Below are 24,874 nucleotides of genomic sequence, written 5' to 3' on the forward strand. Positions count from 1 at the left end.
ACAACCCAAACTGTTAATCTTCAATACCCCTTTGTACTTACGATCTTGTATCCACTGACTGTCTTGTTAGATTAACCCAATAAATTTCATTCACTCCGCATACTCAATCCTATAGACACCCTTTTAATCCTTCAATCACAGACGTAACTCGATTTTATAAAACAGTCAAGAGTATTCAAACCCACTTCATTTAAAAAATCCCGATTCACCATTACAACACTGACTTCAGCAGCGATTGCCTCAGTCTTCCCAAAACTCTCCGAAGAAGAAAAATCCAAATTCTATGTCTTTCCTTCCCCAACCCGAAGCATGAAGCTCCTCTTCTCTAATCCCTTTGATCTTCAAAAAGCTCCAATGAAAACCGAACTAATAACCTTGCAAAAGCTTGAAAACTCGCTCCCCCTCCGATTCCCTTGAAAAAAAAACCCCCTCTGTAGATTTTGTCCTCAATGCTCTTCCTTCTACTTGATTTGATAAATCTTCACGAGCTAAAACCAAATATCTCATCTGCCATAACCCAACTGGCATAATAACCAAATCAACAACCCATTTAAAATGAATAACCAAAGGATACGTAGGATGAAGACCATCTCGATGTCGGATATTAGAATACGATTGACAGATTTCACATGACTCTACAAATGAGAGCACATCTCGATACATATTTTTCCACCAATATCATTTCTTGAGTTTAGCAAAAGTAGCCCAGATTCCTCTATGCCCTGCCCATAAACTATCATGAAACTCCTTTAATAATTTTAGTTTTTCTTCCCTTTTGCCTATCACTCGTTGTGGCATCCCAATTCCTTTCTTCGGTCTCTTCCATAAGAATCCATCTCGAAGTAAAAATCCATATGCTTTTTTTCTTATTTGTTTGAATTTTTCTGTAGACCAATTCCCCTGCTTAGACAAGGTATTCAAATAATGACCAATATCCAATAATTCTCCTTCATAAGATTCTTCAAGAAATAGCTTGTCTTCTCTATTGAGATTTGATATTGAATAGAATTTCAATCCGACATCATCAATGTCTTCAACCATTTTGTCCTCCCTCTCGTATCTTGCTCGAGATAGCATGTCTGCTACTAAATTGTCCTTTCCAGTGATATGCTTAAATTCTGGATTTAGTGACTTAATATAAGCAATCCATCTCAACATTGCAATATCTGGCGTTGAACAATTAATAATCATTCCAAGCAATGGCAAGCAATCTGTTTCAATTACTACCACTGTCGCAATCAAATAGTCCTTTTCAGCTTTTATAGCTGAAACGACTCCCCAAAGTTCTCTTTTGACTTGCAAATATGCACGCTGACGAATACTTAAAACTTTAGCCTCAAATCGAACTGCAAATCTACTCCCAATCGAATCATCTTGACCCACAGCCCATCCAATGGCGATTGGACTAGCGTCTACAATAAGAATCACTGGTCTATTGCACTTATAATCAACCTTCCTCAATATTGGAGGTGACATCAATAATTTCTTCAATCTTTGCATTGCCTGAATATGCCTTTCTTCCCATTCAAATCGGTAACCCTTGCGTAACAGTTCATATAATGGATCCGCTATGTGAGCAAAATGAGGGATCCAAATTCGATAAAATACACATGCACCCAAAAACCTGCGAACCTCTGTTAAAGAATCACAATCCTCTTTCATCCTTCCAATTGCATCAACTTTAGTCGAATCTAGTTTTCTTCCGTAAGATCCGCATAAATGTCCAACAATTACAACCTCTCGCACTCCAAATACGGACTTCATATCCGATAATGTAAGATGAACTTCTCCAAGCTGAGTTAAAATCTTTTCACAATCTTGTATATGATCAACAACATATCTGCGACACCCCCTCGTATCTAAAGTTTCATCCTTGTCTCCTTCTCTGCACCCTTTTATAGGAACATCATCCAGAAAAGGCATAGTCTTTTCTGGAATAAAATCTCTCAATACCTTATTCATCCCATTCATCATATGCGCAACTGAATTGGTCGCGCCTTGAGGAAGAGTGCACATTCTAACCAATCCAAGCGGTGTCCTCATCGTTGTCATATCTCTACTTCCTTCGGCAAGTTGAAATTGATCATAACCTGAATACAAATCACCCATTGAATAGATCGCCCTTGCAGCAAACGCCTCAGCAAATTTATCCACAATAGGTCCAATTCCTACATTCCTGACAGTTACAGCATTCACCGGCTGCATATCTTGAATAAACCGTAGTGACCCATTCTTCTTAGATACCGTAAACCATCGACTAGAATACGGCGCAAATGAAGGTTCCAATATTTTCATCTTTATCTTTTCTTTCAATAGTTCCACCAATTTAGGTAAATGTGCCCTCGGTACTGGAATCGGTCTTAGATTCCAAGGTACATGCGGTACAGTGAAGATAACCATAGGTGTTATAATATTTGGATCCACACACCCAATTTCATGAGATTCGAAGGCAAACGATCTACCTTGTTTAGTCACCATCTTTTTGAAGCAAGTAATTTCTTTCGGTAATAAAGAACCATCAGAACCAATCTTCAATTCTTCAAAAGTCTCTTCAGTAAACTGATGTCCAATACTCATTGGATCTCTTAAACTTGCTTCTTTTGATGCTTCTCCCATTTGTTCTTTAGAATCCTCTGGTAATGGTCCGGCAACAGGCTTTACCTTCTTATCAACCGTTTTATATCTCGTCTCTACTGTGACTTCTGGTGCTTGAAAAGATTCAAGCATGGTATAAACCTCTCTCGAATGAATCTCAACAATCTTACTATTATCCTCTAACCCAATAGATGTAATCAATTCCAATGAATCTTCCAGTCCATTTTCTTCATAAACACCCAAAATCCTCTCATCATCTTGCAATGTACCTATCTTGCGTAACTGTCCTTCAATAACATATAATCTTTTTCTTTCTTTTCTTTTAAAATCATCAACTTTTTTATACATAATATTTCCATTCTCCAATATACCAATAAAACTCGCATCAAAGGCACCTTCATCTCGCGAGAGTACCTCCTCTTTTGTACCTCCATAATCTCGCTTTACAGTGGTACCTCCCCAAAATCCTTAAATCCTTCAACAATCTTTGGCAATGGTTTCTCCCTCAACCTATCTCGATTCCGTTCATGGTTAGGAAGTACTGTTAGAAATTGTACAGCTTTCCTCTCATCTTCGCTCCGTACCCTTGCATAAGTAGAATCATCATCAAGTACCTTTATTTCCATCCGTGTTGCCTTGATATAAGGTTGTCCTAAAATCAACGGATAAGACGTTGTATCTTGAACGAAGAAATGTTGCTCCATCGCAACATCCCCAATCCGAATTTTGACATCTGGACAAGCTCCATATAATTTGCCTCGTGTGTTATTAGCTGCTCGTATTGCCCATCCATGTTCCATATCAATTGGCCATTTTTTGCTTCTTATAAAGATCTTTAGACATGAGATTTATTTCAGAACCATGGTCGACTAAAGCAACTATTGGTTCTTCTATATCTCCTACCTTCACCAATACCTCAGTAGTTGCCCTTGTCCAATGCTTTCGAGTATAATGGCTCAAAGTTTCCATTTCCTTGTCACTAGAATCTTCGAAACGTACTCGCTGATTATACCCATTCTTTTCATTTGTTGGTTGCTTGTAACCAATATCAACCTCTTCTTCATCTCTACATATTCTTGCATCAATAGCATGACTCATTCCAGTTTCGTTCATTAATTGCCTCTTTCGCTTAATGTTGTCAATGATAACATCATGAAACTCCTTCTTTGCAATTCCCAAGACTTCTTTCAATGTGAATTCCTCCTTAGCATTTAATATACGTTCTTCCAACACCCCTTTCAAATTTGTTGCCGCTTCAATGTCAAAAAGTAGCTTATAAGCAATTGATTTGCCCTTATCTTTTGTCTCTGTTGTTTTTTCTCCCAATGATGCTGAGGTATACTTTACAGGCAATTCTTGTGAAGCTGCCTCCCGAGCCTTGTCTCTTCGAGTTTGCCTCTTAAAAGAATTTCCTTCTCTAGTATCATCAAAATTTCCTCGTCTTTTTTCTTCCATCAAAGCTTCATGTTGGCTCTTAGCAATATATGCATGAACTGAAAGAGACTCAACAGGATCCTCCCAACCTGCTCTTCCTCATATTGTAGCTCCAGTTCTCAATAACGCTTCTCGAGGTAATTTCCCTTCTTGCATTGTAGAAACGGCAGAAGCCCAAAACTCGCTAGTTTCCGTACTTCCACCAATTTCATCATCTACTCTAGCACCATAACTTACACTTTCTCGTACTACTGTTTCATGCTCTTTTAAGTAATCTTGAACCAATGCTCTCATTCCTCCCTTGCCAAAATTGGTTTGAAGAAGATCCTCCCTATCTTTCAATGCTATCTTCCCATCTTTCCAGCAAATAATTCCCTGCCGTATCATATTATTAAATTCATTGCAATCTTTTCTAGTGTGTGAAGCATCATCACACCAAATGCATCTTTGTACATATCCTTGTTTTGAAACATTCTTCGAATTATTTATAGAAGTATTCTCTTCAAGTCTTGTCAATTTGATTTGAAGATCTCACATTCCTCATATAATTTCTTCCATACCCATATCTGCTTTCTTTGACAAGGATGTCGAAGGTTGAACTGTAGGCATTGTCGGTGGTGTTGTACGTACTGGAGCTTTGGGTGCTTGTACTGTTTTCGAAATATTGCTCCTATCCTTCCTCCTTTCTTTTTTTGTAAGCAACCCCACCGCATCTTCAACGTTCTTCCACTTCGTTGTCAATCCTTCATCTTCTTCTTTGTCTTCAAGAAGGGGTTCTAATTTCTCTTGCAATTCTCCATCAGCAGCTTGAAGAAATAGACCAACTTTATTTGGCTCCAATGTCAATTTTTCTACCTTCGATAATTGAGAGTACTGCCTCTCAAATTCCCTTAGTAGCTCTGTTGCTTGTAAATTCTTATTAGGCCGTTCAATCCATCCTAGAAACAACTTTTTAGTAATGCGATCAGCATCTTCCAAGAAATATTCGTCTTTCAATGCATGTGAAAAATCCTCCCATGAATTCCCACAACGATCCGTAATCGATGTAATGTAGTCCCTTATCTCCGGTATCATGGCAAGTCCAAATAGTGTAACCATTTTCTTCTCAGAAACCCGATTTAATTCCATTTCACAAACATAACATCTTAAATACCTTGAAATATTCCTCCCATCAAATTGATCAATTTTATTGACCACTACTTGCAATGCTTTGGTTGCCAAAGCTTCATTTCGATCATTGCTTTGCTGTTGCTGCATTGACAATGAGAAGGCTTGAAACAAACTAGCAATAGACGGATCCATGTGCATACCTTGTCCTTTAGAAGACTCCCCACCAGAAACTTCTCCAAAAAATCCTTCAAATTTTCTATTTTCGTTTTCCATAAAAATAAAGATAAAATCAACCGAAATCCAATACCTTCCACCTCAAGCTTTCACGTCGGGTTCACCACTTATGTCGTATTACGTGCTTTCTTGCTTGAGAATACGCCGGGCGTCTGGCTGTAGAAGGTAGTATGGAGATTCACCGATAGTCAAGCAGTCTATCAGTTTTTGACTGCTGGAATATAAACAACTGCAACAATGTACCGTAAATCTATACAGATGCTCTTTGACTACTTGTCGAAGTCTTTTTTTTTGCCCCAGCCGATAGGTCTCTAGACGTTACAGAGAACCCCGAACAACTCAAACTGTTAATCTTCAATACTCCTTTGTACTTACGATCTTGTATCCACTGACTGTCTTGTTAGATTAACCCAATAAATTTCATTCACTCCGCATACTCAATCCTATAGACACCCTTTTAATCCTTCAATCACAGACGTAACTCGATTTTACAAAACAGTCAAGAGTATTCAAATCCACTTCATTTAAAAATCCCTATTCACCATTACAACACTGACTTCAACAGCGATTGCCTCAGTCTTTCCAAAACTCTACGAAGAAGAAAAATCCAAATTCTATGTCTTTCCTTCCCCAACCTGAAGCATGAAGCTCCTCTTCTCTAATCCCTTTGATCTTCAAAAAGCTCCAATGAAAACCGAACTAATAACCTTGCAAAAGCTTGAAAACTAGCTCCCCCCCCGATTCCCCTGAAAAAAAAAACCCCCTCCCTCAAAACTATATCCTCCCTAACCTTATCCTCTGAATTTCTTCAATCTTCCGTCTTAGATCCGGAATTGGCTCCCACTTCAAGCTTGGATCCGAAATTGGCTCTCGCCGTCAAGCTTTCTCCTCCGCTTTTACCTTTAAGAAATCCATTTACCAAAAACAACGTTCCCTGAAACGGCAAAGAGAACAGGACAGCCTGAAACAGAATCGAACCCCGTAATCAGGACCACATTCAGTCGCCCGACCAATTCAGGTCCTATATTGGGAAAGATGCCCGTAGTAACCTGGATGTTTCCGTAATTGGGTCAAATTGGTCCTCGCGTCAGATTGGCTAAGACCTGTAGTAAGACCTAGATTTCCCGTAATTAGACTGCATTGGGTTGACCGGCCAATTCAGGTTTCATATTGGATAAGAGGACCCGGATTGGATTATCGAAATTGGATCCAATTGTCTCCTCGAACCCATCGTGTGAATTGGTCCTTCTCTTCCTACTGACTCCCGTTACTGGAATCGAATGGAGCATTTCAGTATGCCCCGGCTGACTGTAACGGAGTGACTGAACCTGACCACTCAATATTTGTACTGGAGTTGGTCGATGCTCCCAATATTCGAGGTAACTGAATATTAATAAAATTCCCCTTTCTTTTTATTTTCACTGTATACTCGTGTTGCAACACGACACCGTCTTAGATCCGGAATTGGCTCCCACCTCAAGCTTGGATCCGAAATTGGCTCTAGTCGTCAAGCTTTCTCCTCCGTTTTTACCTTTAAGAAATCCATTTACCGAAAACAACGTTCCGTGAAACGGCAAAGAGAATAGGACAGCCTGAAACAGAATCGAACCCCGTAATCGGGACCACATTGAGTCGCCCGACCAATTCAGGTCCTATATTGGGAAAGATACCCGTAGTAACCTGGATGTTCCTGTAATTAGACCACATTGAGTCGCCCGACCAATTCAGATCCTATATTGGGAAAGATGCCCATAGTAACTTGGATGTTCCCGTAATTAGACCACATTGGGTTGACCGGCCAATTCAGGTCTCATATTGGATAAGAGGACCCGGATTGGATTATCAAAATTGGATCCAATTGGCTCCTCGAACCCGTCGTGTGAATTGGTCCTTCTCTTCCTACTGACTCCCGTTATTGGAATCCAACGGAGCATTTCAGTATGCCCCGGCTGACTGTAACGGAGTGACTGAACCTGACCACTTAGTATTTGTACTGGAGTTGGTCGATGCTCCCAATATTCGAGGTAACTGAATATTAATAAAATTCCCCTTTCTTTTTATTTTCACTGTATACTCGTGTTACAACACGACATCTACCTCCTCTGAACCTGTGCATCCTCCGGTATGCACCAATTTACCCAATTGCTGTTTGATTCAGAATATATCCCCTACGTCTTTGTCCACTTCGTCTTCGTCACCTTCAATATCTATATCACTTTCATCTTCTTGCTGCAAAATCTCTGTACCTTCATTAAGGTCTTCCATATTCATCTCTGCATGTCTTCGTTTAAATATTTTTACTCGCTTCCCTGCAATTGGTATTTTCAATTTTGTACCATCTAACTCCCGTAAAGAGTAAGTCGCATTATCATGAACAGTTGTTACAACATATGGTCCAAACCAACAATTTGAAAATTTCCGCAAACTACTATGTAGATTATCCAGACTATTGTCATAAACAATTACCCAGTCACCTTCCTCGATTGCTTTTGGTCTCAATCGATGTTGCTTATCGAATCGCGCCTTGTTTTGTAACCTTGCTCTTTTTAACCTTTCCAATGCTATCTGGACATCTTCCGTTCTTTGCTCCAATTGTCGAATCCTAATAGCCAAAAGTTCTTCTCTTGTCAATCCATCTTCCCATGGTAGCATACTCCAAGTAAGTACCTTTTCTTCAATCGGCATAATTGGTTTTTGACCTGTCATAAGTTCTACTGGCATATATCCTGTCACCGAACTATGTGTTGTTCGATTAGCCCATAATGCAAATGACAAAAGTCGTGGCCACTCTTTAACCTTCCCATTACAAGCTTTAACTAATGCTTTCACAATCGGCGGGTGACCGCGTTTGCTTTTCGCATTCCCTTCCGGATTATAAGCAATAGTCAGTGATAGTTTAACTCCACATTTTTCAAAGAACTTACAAGCTTCTTGTGCATTTAATTCTCCACGATCTGCAGTAATTTTTCCTACGCACCCATAACGGCAAATGACATCTTCAGCAAAAATCTACAAATCCCCTCTATAGATTTTGTCCTCAATGCTCTTCCTTCTACTTGATTTGATAAATCTTCACGAGCTAAAACCAAATATCTCATCTGCCATAACCCAACTGGCATAATAACCAAATCAACAACCCATTTAAAATGAATAGCCAAAGGATACGTAGGATGAAGACCATCTCGATGTCGGATATTAGAATACGATTGACAGATTTCACATGACTCTACAAATGAGAGCACATCTCGATACATATTTTTCCACCAATATCATTTCTTGAGTTTAGCAAAAGTAGCCCAGATTCCTCTATGCCCTGCCCATAAACTATCATGAAACTCCTTTAATAATTTTAGTTTTTCTTCCCTTTTGCCTATCACTCGTTGTGGCATCCCAATTCCTTTCTTCGGTCTCTTCCATAAGAATCCATCTCGAAGTAAAAATCCATATGCTTTTTTTCTTATTTGTTTGAATTTTTCTGTAGACCAATTCCCCTGCTTAGACAAGGTATTCAAATAATGACCAATATCCAATAATTCTCCTTCATAAGATTCTTCAAGAAATAGCTTGTCTTCTCTATTGAGATTTGATATTGAATAGAATTTCAATCCGACATCATCAATGTCTTCAACCATTTTGTCCTCCCTCTCGTATCTTGCTCGAGATAGCATGTCTGCTACTAAATTGTCCTTTCCAGTGATATGCTTAAATTCTGGATTTAGTGACTTAATATAAGCAATCCATCTCAACATTGCAATATCTGGCGTTGAACAGTTAATAATCATTCCAAGCAATGGCAAGCAATCTGTTTCAATTACTACCACTGTCGCAATCAAATAGTCCTTTTCAGCTTTCATAGCCGAAACGACTCCCCAAAGTTCTCTTTTGACTTGCAAATATGCACGCTGACGAATACTTAAAACTTTAGCCCCAAATCGAACTGCAAATCTACTCCCATTTGAATCATCTTGACCCACAGCCCATCCAACCGCAATTGGACTAGCGTCTACAATAAGAATCACTGGTCTATTGCACTTATAATCAACCTTCCTCAATATTGGAGGTGACATCAATAATTTCTTCAATCTTTGCATTGCCTGAATATGCCTTTCTTCCCATTCAAATCGGTAACCCTTGCGTAACAGTTCATATAATGGATCCGCTATGTGAGCAAAATGAGGGATCCAAATTCGATAAAATACACATGCACCCAAAAACCTGCGAACCTCTGTTAAAGAATCACAATCCTCTTTCATCCTTCCAATTGCATCAACTTTAGTCGGATCTCGTTTTCTTCCGTAAGATCCGCATAAATGTCCAACAATTACAACCTCTCGCACTCCAAATACGGACTTCATATCCGATAATGTAAGATGAACTTCTCCAAGCTGAGTTAAAATCTTTTCACAATCTTGTATATGATCAACAACATATCTGCGACACCCCCTCGTATCTAAAGTTTCATCCTTGTCTCCTTCTCTGCACCCTTTTATAGGAACATCATCCAGAAAAGGCATAGTCTTTTCTGGAATAAAATCTCTCAATACCTTATTCATCCCATTCATCATATGCGCAACTGAATTGGTCGCGCCTTGAGGAAGAGTGCACATTCTAACCAATCCAAGCGGTGTCCTCATCGTTGTCATATCTCTACTTCCTTCAGCAAGTTGAAATTGATCATAACCTGAATACAAATCACCCATTGAATAGATCGCCCTTCCAGCAAACGCCTCAGCAAATTCATCCACAATAGGTCCAATTCCTGCATTCCTGACAGTTACAGCATTCACCGGCTGCATATCTTGAATAAACCATAGTGACCCATTCTTCTTAGGTACCGTAAACCATCGACTAGAATACGGCGCAAATGAAGGTTCCAATATTTTCATCTTTATCTTTTCTTTCAATAGTTCCACCAATTTAGGTAAATGTGCCCTCGGTACTGGAATCGGTCTTAGATTCCAAGGTACATGCGGTACAGTGAAGATAACCATAGGTGTTATAATATTTGGATCCACACACCCAATTTCATGAGATTCGAAGGCAAACGATCTACCTTGTTTAGTCAACATCTTTTTGAAGCAAGTAATTTCTTTCGGTAATAAAGAACCATCAGAACCAATCTTCAATTCTTCAAAAGTCTCTTCAGTAAACTGATGTCCAATACTCATTGGATCTCTTAAACTTGCTTCTTTTGATGCTTCTCCCATTTGTTCTTTAGAATCCTCTGGTAATGGTCCGGCAACAGGCTTTACCTTCTTATCAACCGTTTTATATCTCGTCTCTACTGTGACTTCTGGTGCTTGAAAAGATTCAAGCATGGTATAAACCTCTCTCGAATGAATCTCAACAATCTTACTATTATCCTCTAACCCAATAGATGTAATCAATTCCAATGAATCTTCCAGTCCATTTTCTTCATAAACACCCAAAATCCTCTCATCATCTTGCAATGTACCTATCTTGCGTAACTGTCCTTCAATATCATATAATCTTTTTCTTTCTTTTCTTTTAAAATCATCAACTTTCTTATACATAATATTTCCATTCTCCAATATACCAATAAAACTCGCATCAAAGGCACCTTCATCTCGCGAGAGTACCTCCTCTTTTGTACCTCCATAATCTCGCTTTACAGTGGTACCTCCCCAAAATCCTTAAATCCTTCAACAATCTTTGGCAATGGTTTCTCCCTCAACCTATCTCGATTCCGTTCATGGTTAGGAGGTACTGTTAGAAATTGTACAGCTTTCCTCCCATCTTCGCTCCATACCCTTGCATAAGCAGAACCATCGTCAAGTACGTTTATTTCCATCCGTGTTGCCGTGATATAAGGTTGTCCTAAAATCAACGGATAAGACGTTGTATCTTGAACGAAGAAATGTTGCTCCGTCGCAACATCCCCAATCCGAATTTTGACATCTGGACAAGCTCCATATAATTTGCCTCGTGTGTTATTAGCTGCTCGTATTGCCCATCCATGTTCCATATCAATTGGCCATTTTTGCTTCTTATAAAGATCTTTAGACATGAGATTTATTTCAGAACCATGGTCGACTAAAGCAACTATTGGTTCTTCTATATCTCCTACCTTCACCAATACCTCAGTAGTTGCCCTTGTCCAATGCTTTCGAGTATAATGGCTCAAAGTTTCCATTTCCTTGTCACTAGAATCTTCGAAACGTACTCGCTGATTATACCCATTCTTTTCATTTGTTGGTTGCTTGTAACCAATATCAACCTCTTCTTCATCTCTACATATTCTTGCATCAATAGCATGACTCATTCCAGTTTCGTTCATTAATTGCCTCTTTCGCTTAATGTTGTCAATGATAACATCATGAAACTCCTTCTTTACAATTCCCAAGACTTCTTTCAATGTGAATTCCTCCTTAGCATTTAATATACGTTCTTCCAACACCCCTTTCAAATTTGTTGCCGCTTCAATGTCAAAAAGTAGCTTATAAGCAATTGATTTGCCCTTATCTTTTGTCTCTGTTGTTTTTTCTCCCAATGATGCTGAGGTATACTTTACAGGCAATTCTTGTGAAGCTGCCTCCCGAGCCTTGTCTCTTCGAGTTTGCCTCTTAAAAGAATTTCCTTCTCTAGTATCATCAAAATTTCCTCGTCTTTTTTCTTCCATCAAAGCTTCATGTTGGCTCTTAGCAATATATGCATGAACTGAAAGAGACTCAACAGGATCCTCCCAACCTGCTCTTCCTCATATTGTAGCTCCAGTTCTCAATAACGCTTCTCGAGGTAATTTCCCTTCTTGCATTGTAGAAACGGCAGAAGCCCAAAACTCGCTAGTTTCCGTACTTCCACCAATTTCATCATCTACTCTAGCACCATAACTTACACTTTCTCGTACTACTGTTTCATGCTCTTTTAAGTAATCTTGAACCAATGCTCTCATTCCTCCCTTGCCAAAATTGGTTTGAAGAAGATCCTCCCTATCTTTCAATGCTATCTTCCCATCTTTCCAGCAAATAATTCCCTGCCGTATCATATTATTAAATTCATTGCAATCTTTTCTAGTGTGTGAAGCATCATCACACCAAATGCATCTTTGTACATATCCTTGTTTTGAAACATTCTTCGAATTGTTTATAGAAGTATTCTCTTCAAATCTTGTCAATTTGATTTGAAGATCTCGCATTCCTCATATAATTTCTTCCATACCCATATCTGCTTTCTTTGACAAGGATGTCGAAGGTTGAACTGTAGGCATTGTCGGTGGTGTTGTACGTACTGGAGCTTTGGGTGCTTGTACTGTTTTCGGAATATTGATCCTATTCTTCCTCCTTTCTTTTTTTGTAAGCAACCCCACCGCATCTTCAACGTTCTTCCACTTCGTTGTCAATCCTTCATCTTCTTCTTTGTCTTCAAGAAGGGGTTCTAATTTCTCTTGCAATTCTCCATCAGCAGCTTGAAGAAATAGACCAACTTTATTTGGCTCCAATGTCAATTTTTCTACCTTCGATAATTGAGAGTACTGCCTCTCAAATTCCCTTAGTAGCTCTGTTGCTTGTAAATTCTTATTAGGCCGTTCAATCCATCCTAGAAACAACTTTTTAGTAATGCGATCAGCATCTTCCAAGAAATATTCGTCTTTCAATGCATGTGAAAAATCCTCCCATGAATTCCCACAACGATCCGTAATCGATGTAATGTGGTCCCTTATCTCCAGTATCATGGCAAGTCCAAATAGTGCAACCATTTTCTTCTCAGAAACCCGATTTAATTCCATTTCACGAACATAACATCTTAAATACCTTGAAATATTCCTCCCATCAAATTGATCAATTTTATTGACCACTGCTTGCAATGCTTTGGTTGCCAAATCTTCCTTTCGATCATTGCTTTGCTGTTGCTGCATTGACAATGAGAAGGCTTGAAACAAACTTGCAATAGACGGATCCATGTGCATACCTTGTCCTTTAGAAGACTCCCCACCAGAAACTTCTCCAAAAAATCCTTCAAATTTTCTATTTTCGTTTTCCATAAAAATAAAGATAAAATCAACCGAAATCCAATACCTTCCACCTCAAGCTTTCACGTCGGGTTCACCACTTATGTCGTATTACGTGCTTTCCTGCTCGAGAACGCGCCGGACGTCTGGCTGTAGAAGGTAGTATGGAGATTCACCGATAGTCAAGCAGTCTATCAGTTTTTGACTGCTGGAATATAAACAACTGCAACAATGTACCGTAAATCTATACAGATGCTCTTTGACTACTTGTCGAAGTCTTTTTTTTTGCCCCAGCCGATAGGTCTCTAGACGTTACAGAGAACCCCGAACAACTCAAACTGTTAATCTTCAATACTCCTTTGTACTTACGATCTTGTATCCACTGACTGTCTTGTTAGATTAACCCAATAAATTTCATTCACTCCGCATACTCAATCCTATAGACACCCTTTTAATCCTTCAATCACAGACGTAACTCGATTTTATAAAACAGTCAAGAGTATTCAAACCCACTTCATTTAAAAAATCCCGATTCACCATTACAACACTGACTTCAGCAGCGATTGCCTCAGTCTTTCCAAAACTCTCCGAAGAAGAAAAATCCAAATTCTATGTCTTTCCTCTCACCACCCGAAGCATGAAGCTCCTCTCTCTAATTCCCTTGATCTTCAAAAAACCTCCAATGAAAACCGAACTGGTAACCTTGCAAAAGCTTGAAAACTAGCTCCCCCCCCGATTCCCCTGAAAAAAAAACCCCCCCTAACCTTATCCTCTGAATTTCTTCAATCTTCCGTCTTAGATCCGGAATTGGCTCCCACCTCAAGCTTGGATCCGAAATTGGCTCTCGCCGTCAAGCTTTCGCCTCCGTTTTTACCTTTAAGAAATCCATTTACCGAAAACAACGTTCCCTGAAACGGCACAAAGAACAGGACAGCCTGAAACAGAATCGAACCCCGTAATCGGGACCACATTGAGTCGCCCGACCAATTCAGGTCCTATATTGGGAAAGATGCCCGTAGTAACCTGGACGTTCCCGTAATTAGACCACATTGAGTCGCCCGACCAATTCAGGTCCTATATTGGGAAAGATGCCCGTAGTAACCTGGATGTTCCCGTAATTAGACCACATTGGGTTGACTGGCCAATTTAGGTCTCATATTGGATAAGAGGACCCGGATTGGATTATCGAAATTGGATCCAATTGGCTCCTCGAACCCGTCGTGTGAATTGGTCCTTCTCTTCCTACTGACTCTTGTTATTGGAATCGAACGGAGCATTTCAGTATGCCCCGGCTGACTGTAACGGAGTGACTGAACCTGACCACTTAGTATTTGTACTGGAGTTGGTCGATGCTCCCAATATTCGAGGTAACTGAATATTAATAAAATTCCCCTTTCTTTTTATTTTCACTGTATACTCGTGTTACAACACGACATCGTAAAGATGTACTTGCTGGATTGACCTCTCCTTGCTGCGTGGTAACTGTAATCATTTCTGCCTCCAATTCGGCAATCCTTCTCTTCAATTGCTCGTTCTCCGTCTTCGAGCTCTCCGATTGTCTCCAAAAATCGTCCTCCAATTTGGATCTCCCGGCTTCCAATTCCGCCACCCTATTCTTCTCCTCCTGGTATTGGTTCCGCAACTCCATACACTCCTGCTTGGTAAGCTCCATCAGACTCTTTGCCAACTTGTTCTCCTTGGCACATTCCGCTTGGGTCTCCTTGAATTGGTGCTCTAATCTTGAATATTTGAGAGCGTCCGTTACTGAAGCACGTTGTAAATCCCCAATCTTCTTCTTTTGATCCTCAATGATCTTGTCCTTCTCCTCCAGTACCTGTCTAAGGCTGAACTCATTACCCATTTTCTCAACGGCCATCTGTAATTGAGTAACTTGTACCGAGATTAACTCCTTGAGTTCTCTTGCCTACTGGCCAGCTCCCGATAAACCCACCCGTTGATAATACTCTACCAGTACTGGTGGAGTGACGGCCATATTAGTACTGGGACGACCCAATTCTCTAGATGACGAGCTGACATTGGTCCGTTCGCAATTTCTAGCTTGGCTGCACTCTGCTATCGCCGCTTCCTCGACTTGTTTTGATGGCAATGGCGTTGACTCTACTCTTGTCTTTGTTGCTACAACGTCTAATCTCTCCACCATTGAAGGTTGCTTCAGTTGATATCTAATTGCTTCACACACGTAGTTGGAGCATAACATCGTGGTAACCTTCCTTGTTCTTCTTTTCACGTCCAATTTCGCATGGATTCTGGTCGCAACATACGCTGCCCAGTTGAAGACCATCCCCTCCAGCGTCGCAATTGCTGAAAACAATAACCTCCTTGCCATATACGTCGAATGTCGGTTCAGCCCTAATCGCTTCTGCACAAACCACATCCATTCTCCCAGCTCCGGCGTAAGCGCATCCGTTGTCTTCCACCCTTGATTTTTCTCAAACGCTTCGTTTTCCGACTTGAAGTACTTGCTTGGAACAAAATCAGACTCCAAGTCTCCCGATACCAGTAGCTCACCCATGGGAAGATATAGAACCTTGTTCAACGTCACCTCATCTATACCAATAATTCTCCCATGAATCACACTAGACCCGTCTTTCGGATCATAATTTATCACATATTCCGTTAACAATGCTATATCTATTGGTGGTAGCCTCTGCGAAAATTTTAGAAATCCATACATCTGTGCCGTGCGAAACTCTCTCTGTCTCCTTTGCGACCAAAAAATGTCCATAGCGATCGGCTCCATGCTGGTCACTATCACGCATTCCATTGGTGGCAATGCTCCCTTCGTCTTGACATTACGTTGTCGCTCCTCTCTCGTAGCTGTCCTCTTCTTACGCTCAATCACCATCTTTGCTACTCACGATAATCCTCTAAAACCTGTGATTAGCAACGTGAATTAAGAAATTGCAATGTAAACAATGCCAGCCAAGAGCCCCACTCCTAACTTCTACCCTGGTTCTCCTCCTGATATGACTTAACCTAACAGGCCTATAACAACCTATCCTATTAGTGTCTTCCTGACGGCTCACCTTCACTCAACCCGTCCATAATCTCATCATCACACGCTCTTCCCTTCCCATCACAACTCTTGCGCTGTCACTTCAATACTAAATTAGCTTTCTCTCTCCCCCCTCTATCGATATAAAACCCGTCCCGGATTTATGTAGTATACAGACATAGCCAATTCCCATTTATACGCGTGGTAAATTTAGCACCCGTAAAGTCTTCCAATTGGATTGAGCCATTGGGAAAACCCTCAATGACTCTGTACGGCCCATGCCACCGAATATAAAATTTTCCTGAAAAAATTTTAAAACGACTGTCATAAAGCAGTACCAAATCATTCGGCATAAAAAATTTTGGTTTTAATTTACTATCATAATAACTTTTCCGTCGCCTTTGAGTGGCCTCCTGTCTCAATAGGGCATTGGTTCGAGTTTCATCCAACTGCTCCAATTGTGCGAAACGAACTTGTAATGACTCCGTATCCCCCAATCGTTCCTCCAGTGCAATGCACAAACTTTGAACTTCGAATTCGATAGGTAATATTGCTTTCTGACCATAAACTAATTGAAAGGGTGTGGCATTAGTCGTCACTTTATATGCAGTACGGTATGCCCACAAAGCGGTGTCATATGGCGTGATTTTCTATCTAGGATTACACCGGGTATCTAGCTGTAGAGAGTTTAGGTTTCCTTTTTATATAATGCCTTAGCTCCCAAAAACAAACTCCTTGCTTTGTATAAAAATTCAAAATATCTTTAAATTCTTCAAAATATATTTCTTCCCGCCAAGGACCTTTTTACATCAGACTTTGAAAATTCATAAAAGCTAATCAAACCGTTCACATTGTTTCAAATTTCTACATAAGCTAGATGCTATACTTAAATTTTACCACAAAAAAATTGAACCGTACATCTATCACCGATCGTTCGGCATCTAAGAAACCCTAGCAGGTGCACAAAACCCTAACTTACAAGCACCCGAAAACTATTTTCCTTATATCTCTTAAACCCAAGCTCCAAATCACACAAAACTTGTATAGAAAGCTTTACAACAAGATTACACTCAATCTTGAAAATTTTGAGCTAAAACCTCATCAAATTGTCTAAGATATAGCTCAAATCACAAGCACAAGTAATTCGGGCTACTTACTACCCTTAGATATCAAGCGCTGACTTCAACTGCCAATATCTCCTTCATAAAAGCTTGGAATTCGATAAACAGTATGCACAAACTGTAGCCGTAAAAGTGTTTTCTTCAAATCCGGTCGCCGATCCTCGTTTGCTGTCCGTATGCGTGCGGTATGCTCAAAAGAGTGACAGTACGTCGAAAACTTACACCTTAACTTTGAGCGCCTATAACTTCTTCATATAAACCCCAAATGACACAAATTTTGCACCAAAACCATATCCAAAAACCTAAACCTTCTGACCCTAGTCTCAAAAACTCGAATGGTCCGAGAAACTAACCCTAATCCCTAATATGGCCTCGGGCAGCCTCCTCAAAGCCCATTGGTCATGATTTTTGACCAATAGGAATGGAGATTTTTATTTTTCATCTCCATTCATCCATATTGGTGCCCTAATTAATCTTTTTGCTACCAAAACCCCCTTCTTCATCCCTTTTCTTATAAGATTTTTACAATGAGTCTTTTTGACACCAAATAAAAAATCCAAAAGAAGTTTTCAAAGGTCACCAATGTCTAACAAAGGTGATTCTAATTATTTAGAAGTCACTATGAACTAAACCAATCTTAAAAGCCACTATGAAAAAGAAATCAAAGTTATAAAAATTCTATAGTAACCTTTTTAAACAACCTCTTCTCAAAGTAATAATCAAATAATATCCTACAACCAACTAAAATCTACTAACATGGCTCTTATCATGTTACTTAATAAATTATATATTAAATACATAATTACATTATTTTCATATAGTAGTCGAACCACAACACTACAGCAGCAAACAATTTAGTGTCCCAATCCATGCCTGCACAAGATATTGTCTTGGTGATAATTGTACATAATATGCCGTTGGTCTTTTCTATTTGGCCATTTGCTCTGGGATGATACGGTGTCGTCTTGCAGTGTTTAATCTCATATTTAGCAGTCAATGCTTCAATTGTACTATTAATGAAATGGGTTCCTCGATCACTGACCAATTCTTTTGCACAGCCAAACCGTGTAATAATATTTTCATAAAAGAATGTGGCTACATCACTAGCACTATCAGATTTTGTTGCCTTCGCTTCGGCCCATTTGGTAACATAGTCCGTGGCAACCAATATATACCATTTTTGTCCATGGCGAGAGGCAGGTGCAGTTGGGCCCACGAAATCAATACCCCATTTTTCAAAAGGTGCCTGTGCCAGAATTGAAACAAACGGCATCGTGGATGTACCCGTAGGACGACCAATTCGCTGGCACGGGTCACAACGACGTGCAAACTGGTGAGCATCCGCAAACATTGTCGGCCACCAATATCCCGCCTGTAAAACTTTGCGTGCTGTGCTATCGCCTGCAAAATGTCTACCACAACTATCCAAATGACATCCTTCTAATATAGTGCGTGCTTCATTCTGATAAACGCAACGGCATAAAATTCCGTCTTTCCCTTCTTTATATAAAGTTTCTCCAATCATAGTATAAGGTGCGCTTTTCAAAACCAATCTTCTCTTAAGCTTCTCCGTAAAATGGAAAGGAAAAGTTTGAAAAGTCAAATACTGTATAAATTCGCTACATTCCGACGTAATTAGGTCGACAAGAAATAACTCAACTTCAGGTAATGCATCAGGAATGGGTTCATTTCCCAATATATTGGATAGTCGCGATAGATGGTCCGCATTGGCATGCGACTTCTCCGGCCATACATTAATAGTAAAATCAAATTCTTGTAAAAGCAATACTCATCTTGTAATGCGGCCACTCAACTGGGGCTTGTTAATCATATATTTTAAAGCGTCATGATCCACGTGGAAGACAAATTTATATCCAAGAAGACATGCCGAAACTTTTGGACAGAATAAATCATTCCCAAAGCCTCTCGCTCAGTTGTAGTGTAATTCCGTTCGGCAGCCACCAACTCACGACTTACATAATAAATAGGATGATTGTGGCCCTTGTCATCCTTCTGGCTCAATACCGAACCAATCGCAACATTAGAGGCATCAACATAAACCTCAAAAGATTTTGTCCAACAAGGGGCAACCAATATTGGTACAGAAATCAATTTTTGTTTTAATGTTTCAAACGCAACTGTACATTCCTTGGTCCAAACTGGTTCGAGACTGTCCGATAGTTACTTTTTCAACAAATTTGTCAATAGAATAGAGATAACAGCAAATAGATAAATAAAACGTCGATAATAGCTAACATGCCCGATAAAGGTGCAAACACCTATCACTGTATCGGGTATTTGGAGTTCTAGTATAATTTTTATTTTATCCGGATCGGTGGCGATACCTGTTTCCGATATGATATGACCCAATAATTTTCCTGAGGGTACCCCAAATTTATATTTTTTTGAATTCAAAGAAATTCCAAATTTAATACATTTGCCTAAGTACCGGCCCAATTTGTCTAAGTGTTCTTCTTTGGTGCTGAATGTGCAGAAATCATCTAAAAAGATTTCCATTGAAACCCGTAGCTCATCTTGGAATGCTTATATCATCACCCTCTGAAATGTAGGTGGCGCATTGCAAAGTCTGAAAGGCATGACCTTATAAGCAAAAGTTTCCCAATCCGTAGTAAAAGTAGTCTTTAATTGATCCTCCTTTGCAATTTGTACCTCTAGAAGCTTATCCAATTCCTCCTTTACCATCAACGAATATTTAGGATTCAGTCGATGTTGCCTTTGTCATACTGATGTAGCCGTGTCTTCCAATTTTATTCGATGCTCACAAACTTTAGTTGGAATACCCTTCAAATCTTTATAAGACCAAGCAAAAGCTGATTTATGTTTTATAAAATAATCTGTCCAAAGCTCTTTAGTTTTACCCGTTATACCATCATAAATTTGAATCAATTTGGGATTATCCTTTGTGCCTAAATTTATTGATTGACACTTTGGTCCATTAAGAGCTTCAGCGGTAATCTTCTGCTCTATTTTGGGATCTTTCATAAACTCCGAAAAATTGGAGCTTTCCAATTCGGGATCTATGGCACCAACTTGATTAACATCTCTTCCCTGCATCCAGTGTGCAATCATATGATCTGAATCATCAATAATTTCTGGAGGAACAAAATATTCTCCTGGTCCTCCACAATGGTAAATATTCCTATTTTGTACTGCAACTTCCCATGCCTTGACAGCCTTTGATTTTGAAACAACCAGTTCTTCTTCCATATACTCCTATTCGCAGTCCGATGTATATTCTGGACTGGTAATTTGAGTTTCTCCATGATACTGGACAGGATACATTTGGAGCACTATTTTATCCTTACCCTTTCTAATTGTTAGCGTTCCACGACCCCAATCGTTCCGAGCTTCAGCTTGATATAGCTACAGTCGATCCAACAAAATTGGATATGACAATACTGTGCTTTGCAATCGGAATACAATATAATCAATTATGTATGTAATCCCCGCAACAACTATATCAATTCCTCGTAAAGTACCCATAGGTTGGACTCGACTTGAATCTGCCATTCGCAAAACAACCGTAGTTGGCATTAATTGGTCCAATCTCAATTCTTCCATTGTATCCACATTCATGAGGTTAATGCTAGCCCCGCCATCCACTTGTACACCCTGAACTAATACTCTATCAATTGATACATCAATAGTCGGCGCACCTGAATCCGGATTCAAACTTACTTCACAAATTTCTTTTTGACGAGTTCTTCATCGAATCAAAGAAGAGTTTAAGGTGTTACGGTATTCTGGTGCTACTGCCAATAATTGCTTTATTGTGATTGTTAGTTGAATTGAACCTAAATCCTTCAGAATATCATAGGGTTCCATATTGGTCATGATTCCCAATGTCTTTTTTTTCTTACGGATTTCGGATCCCGGTCCCCGTATATTGGTACTTCTAATATCAGGAATTGGTACTTCCTCGATTTCTGGTTGCAACTGCTCCTTGAAAATTGGATCCTTTAACTGGTGCGACTATCCACCGTATTGGTGTAATATTGGTACTTGTGAAATTGGTGGACGCACCAATATATTGGTCGAATTGGGTTGTGACGGTGACGCTTCGTCCAATAATGGAGTAGATTTTGGTATTGGTCTGTTGACCAGGGCTGGTATCGATTTCTCCAATATTTGAATTGGTTCTTTGCCTTTTTGCTGATTTCTTGTCAATACTGCGTGAATTGCTTCCACTCGATGTACCGGTGATTCTTGTGGTTTGTTTGTTTCTTCTATAATTTGCACAGTTGATGTCATGTGCTAGTCCCTACTATTTGGATTAAAAGGCACATTACATTGGTAGTGGTAATGACCAGATTACTTACAATTTGCGCAAAGAGGTGCGTATTCTTCGACAAATCTTGGGTTGTTGCAATTACTTGCATAATGACCCAATTGGCGGCATCGAAAACAACGAACTGGTTTTCTTCCTGTCCCGTCAGGTACATTGGGAGTCTCCGTCGAGACATACCTTCCAGGTCAATTCCATGTTGGTGCAGTAAAGGATCCAGGTTGACTAGTTGTCGCCATTGCTGAATTGGTCTGTTGTATTGGCATCGATGGTTGATTTCCCATTTGATTTTGGCCACCATTCTGCATATTGGTCCCGTAAGGCTGATTATAGTTAGGATTTTGGAAATTTCCGAAACCACGATTCACTCTATTATTTCTATTTCCATTCCATCCACCCATATTTCATGTTTGCACTTGATTTACATCCGATACAGTTGGTTGTATCATTGTTTGTTGTCTTGGTAAGTACCAACAATTGGCAGTGTTATGCTTTCCTCCACAATACATACACTGTCCAATCTTCTGATAAAGCGAGGGGCATTCCATATCAAAGTGTCCCTGCCCTTTACAGTTGTTACACCATACATTAGGTCTCATATTAGAAGGTTTATGCCTTTTCTCTTTATCTGCAGTCATATGCACGGCTAATTCTTCCATTTTTTTTGTTAGATTTAACAATAGAGCTTCGTTAGAATCGTTAATTATTGCATTCATTGGTACTTCAGGTTGTCGATATGCCACCGGCGAAGGATAAGTTGCCACGGGTGGTATCGCCTGCAAAGGAGTGGCATTAACTACTCCTTGAGAATTGGGATTTCCCATACTAGGCGCAATCATTCGTGGATAGCTCCCTATCATCGTATTGGTCATTGGAACTTGATTTCCTATACTAGGAATCATTGTGGTTCCCACCATCAACAGTTGATCATAATGGCACTCCTCCCACACCTTTGCACATATTAAAGAGGCAGCTACCGTAACTGGTTGAGACTCCTTAACAAACATCTTCATTCTGGGGGATGCAACCCATTCACTATTATTGAAAATATAAACGCGTCTGGCATTTGATTGTTTGGCCATTTACGTAATATATCTGTAACTCGGTCATAATACGACTGCACCGATTCTCCCACAAATATTTTACTGTTCAGCAAATTTTCTCGAAGACGATCTTCGAATCCTATTGGTCAAAAATGAGTTAAAAAAGTATTTTTCAATGCTTCCCAATTAGAAAATTGTCCCACTGGTTGTCGAATATACCATTCAAATGATGTATCCTTTAAAGTCGCTGGCAGCCATCACAGCCAGACATCTTCAGTTCTGCCATTATTGGCTATACACGCTGTCAAAAATTGGGACAGGTGTTGATCGGGATCAGAACCCGGCCATCCATTAAACGTGGGTAATGGAGCCACGCTGGTGGTGCGATCTCCAATTGCTCCCATCTGTACCGCTATTGGCACTGCGGATGCTTCTTCTGCCATTGGTGCTTGCGCTGGTCTTCTTGCTATATTAATATGAATTCTTCTTTTTGTTCCAATTTGATATTTGCTCACTCTTCTTTCTTATAAACTATCGCTATTATTCAATTCTTCTGTACTTAAACTTCTTATAATTACTGAACTTGACTCTGACGCTTCGTTATTCACGGTATCCCCTATAAGCGCTCGCGGTAATTTCTCCAATGGTATATAATGGTGCAATATTGTACTTCTTTCAGAACTTGGATATGCTCGAATACTCGCACATGTATGCAACCACGGCTTTATCCAACTCCATCGACGTTTCTTACGTTGAATCCTTTCTTGTTATTGTCGTAATAAATTTTTGAAATAAAATTGCTCCTCTCTTTGTTTTACTTGTTGATTCCTTCTGTGATTATCATAGTCGTAATCACTGCTCATACTCCTTCGATCTCGTCTTTTGTACCATCAATTCTTTAACATTTCATACTATTGTCAATCCCCGGCAGCGGCGTCAAAAATGTAATCGTCGTTTGACTCGGACTCAAAACACCAAGATATTTGATTAGTATAGGTGGGTTCGATCTCGGGGAAAGACTCATTGTATGAATTGGATATATTATGTCACAATTGATTATGTATTAATTATCTAAAACTTCCAAAGTTCTCTTCTCATCTCAATTCAATCCCTTCACAATCTCTACAATCGTTCACTGCCCTGCAGCTACTAAATATCACTGACATTCCTGACATCTACAGGATGCTTAATCTCTTTCCACAGTACTTCAATTCTCAATTCCTTTACTTTTACTCAATCTTCCAGTGCTACTAACACAATACAATAATCTCTATTATTACAAACACACTTTCTTTCTCCAAATTAATTAATTCGAATTCATAATTTTCAATATCTCAATCACAGTTTCAGCAATCCTTTTCTTAAATTCAATACTAAAGAAAAACACAAAAGCAAAGAAAACAAAAGGGTAGCTCCAAGCTTTACCCTAGCTCACGACTATCACAATCTGGCCCCCATTCCTTCTTCCTCAACCTCTTTATCCTACCAAAATATGAATCGTCATTCAGCAGATTCCACAGGTTGTGAAACTTTGGCTTCTTAACCGCATATGTTCTTAACTTCTTACTATTAACAACTAATCGAACTAACCATTCATCTAAATCCCAACATTACTACTATTTAACCGATAACGAACCAAAAAAGTCATTTATACATTCTACAGGTATCGAAGATTAGTAATTTGGGTTGTTCGAGGTTCTCTGTAACGTCTAGAGACCTAGAGACCTACTGGCTGGGATAAAAAGTATTTTGACAAGCAGTCAAAGGGCATCTGTATAGATTTATGGTGTATTCTTGTAGTTGTTTATATTCGAACAGTCAAAAAACTGATAAACTTCTTAAATATTGACGAATCTCCATACTACCTTCTACAGCCAGACGCCCGGCGCGTTCTCGAGCAGGAAAGCACGTCATACGACAACGTTATACCTTTTGGACTTACAAATGTACCAACAACATTTCAACATCTAATGAATGGTATCTTTCGAGAGTTTTTAGATGATTTTGTTGTTTGTTTTGTAGACGACATCTTAATCTATTCTAAGA

Source organism: Physcomitrium patens, chromosome 4, assembly GCF_059467195.1.
Source record: "Physcomitrium patens ecotype Gransden chromosome 4, ASM5946719v1, whole genome shotgun sequence".
Lineage (NCBI taxonomy): Eukaryota > Viridiplantae > Streptophyta > Bryopsida > Funariales > Funariaceae > Physcomitrium > Physcomitrium patens.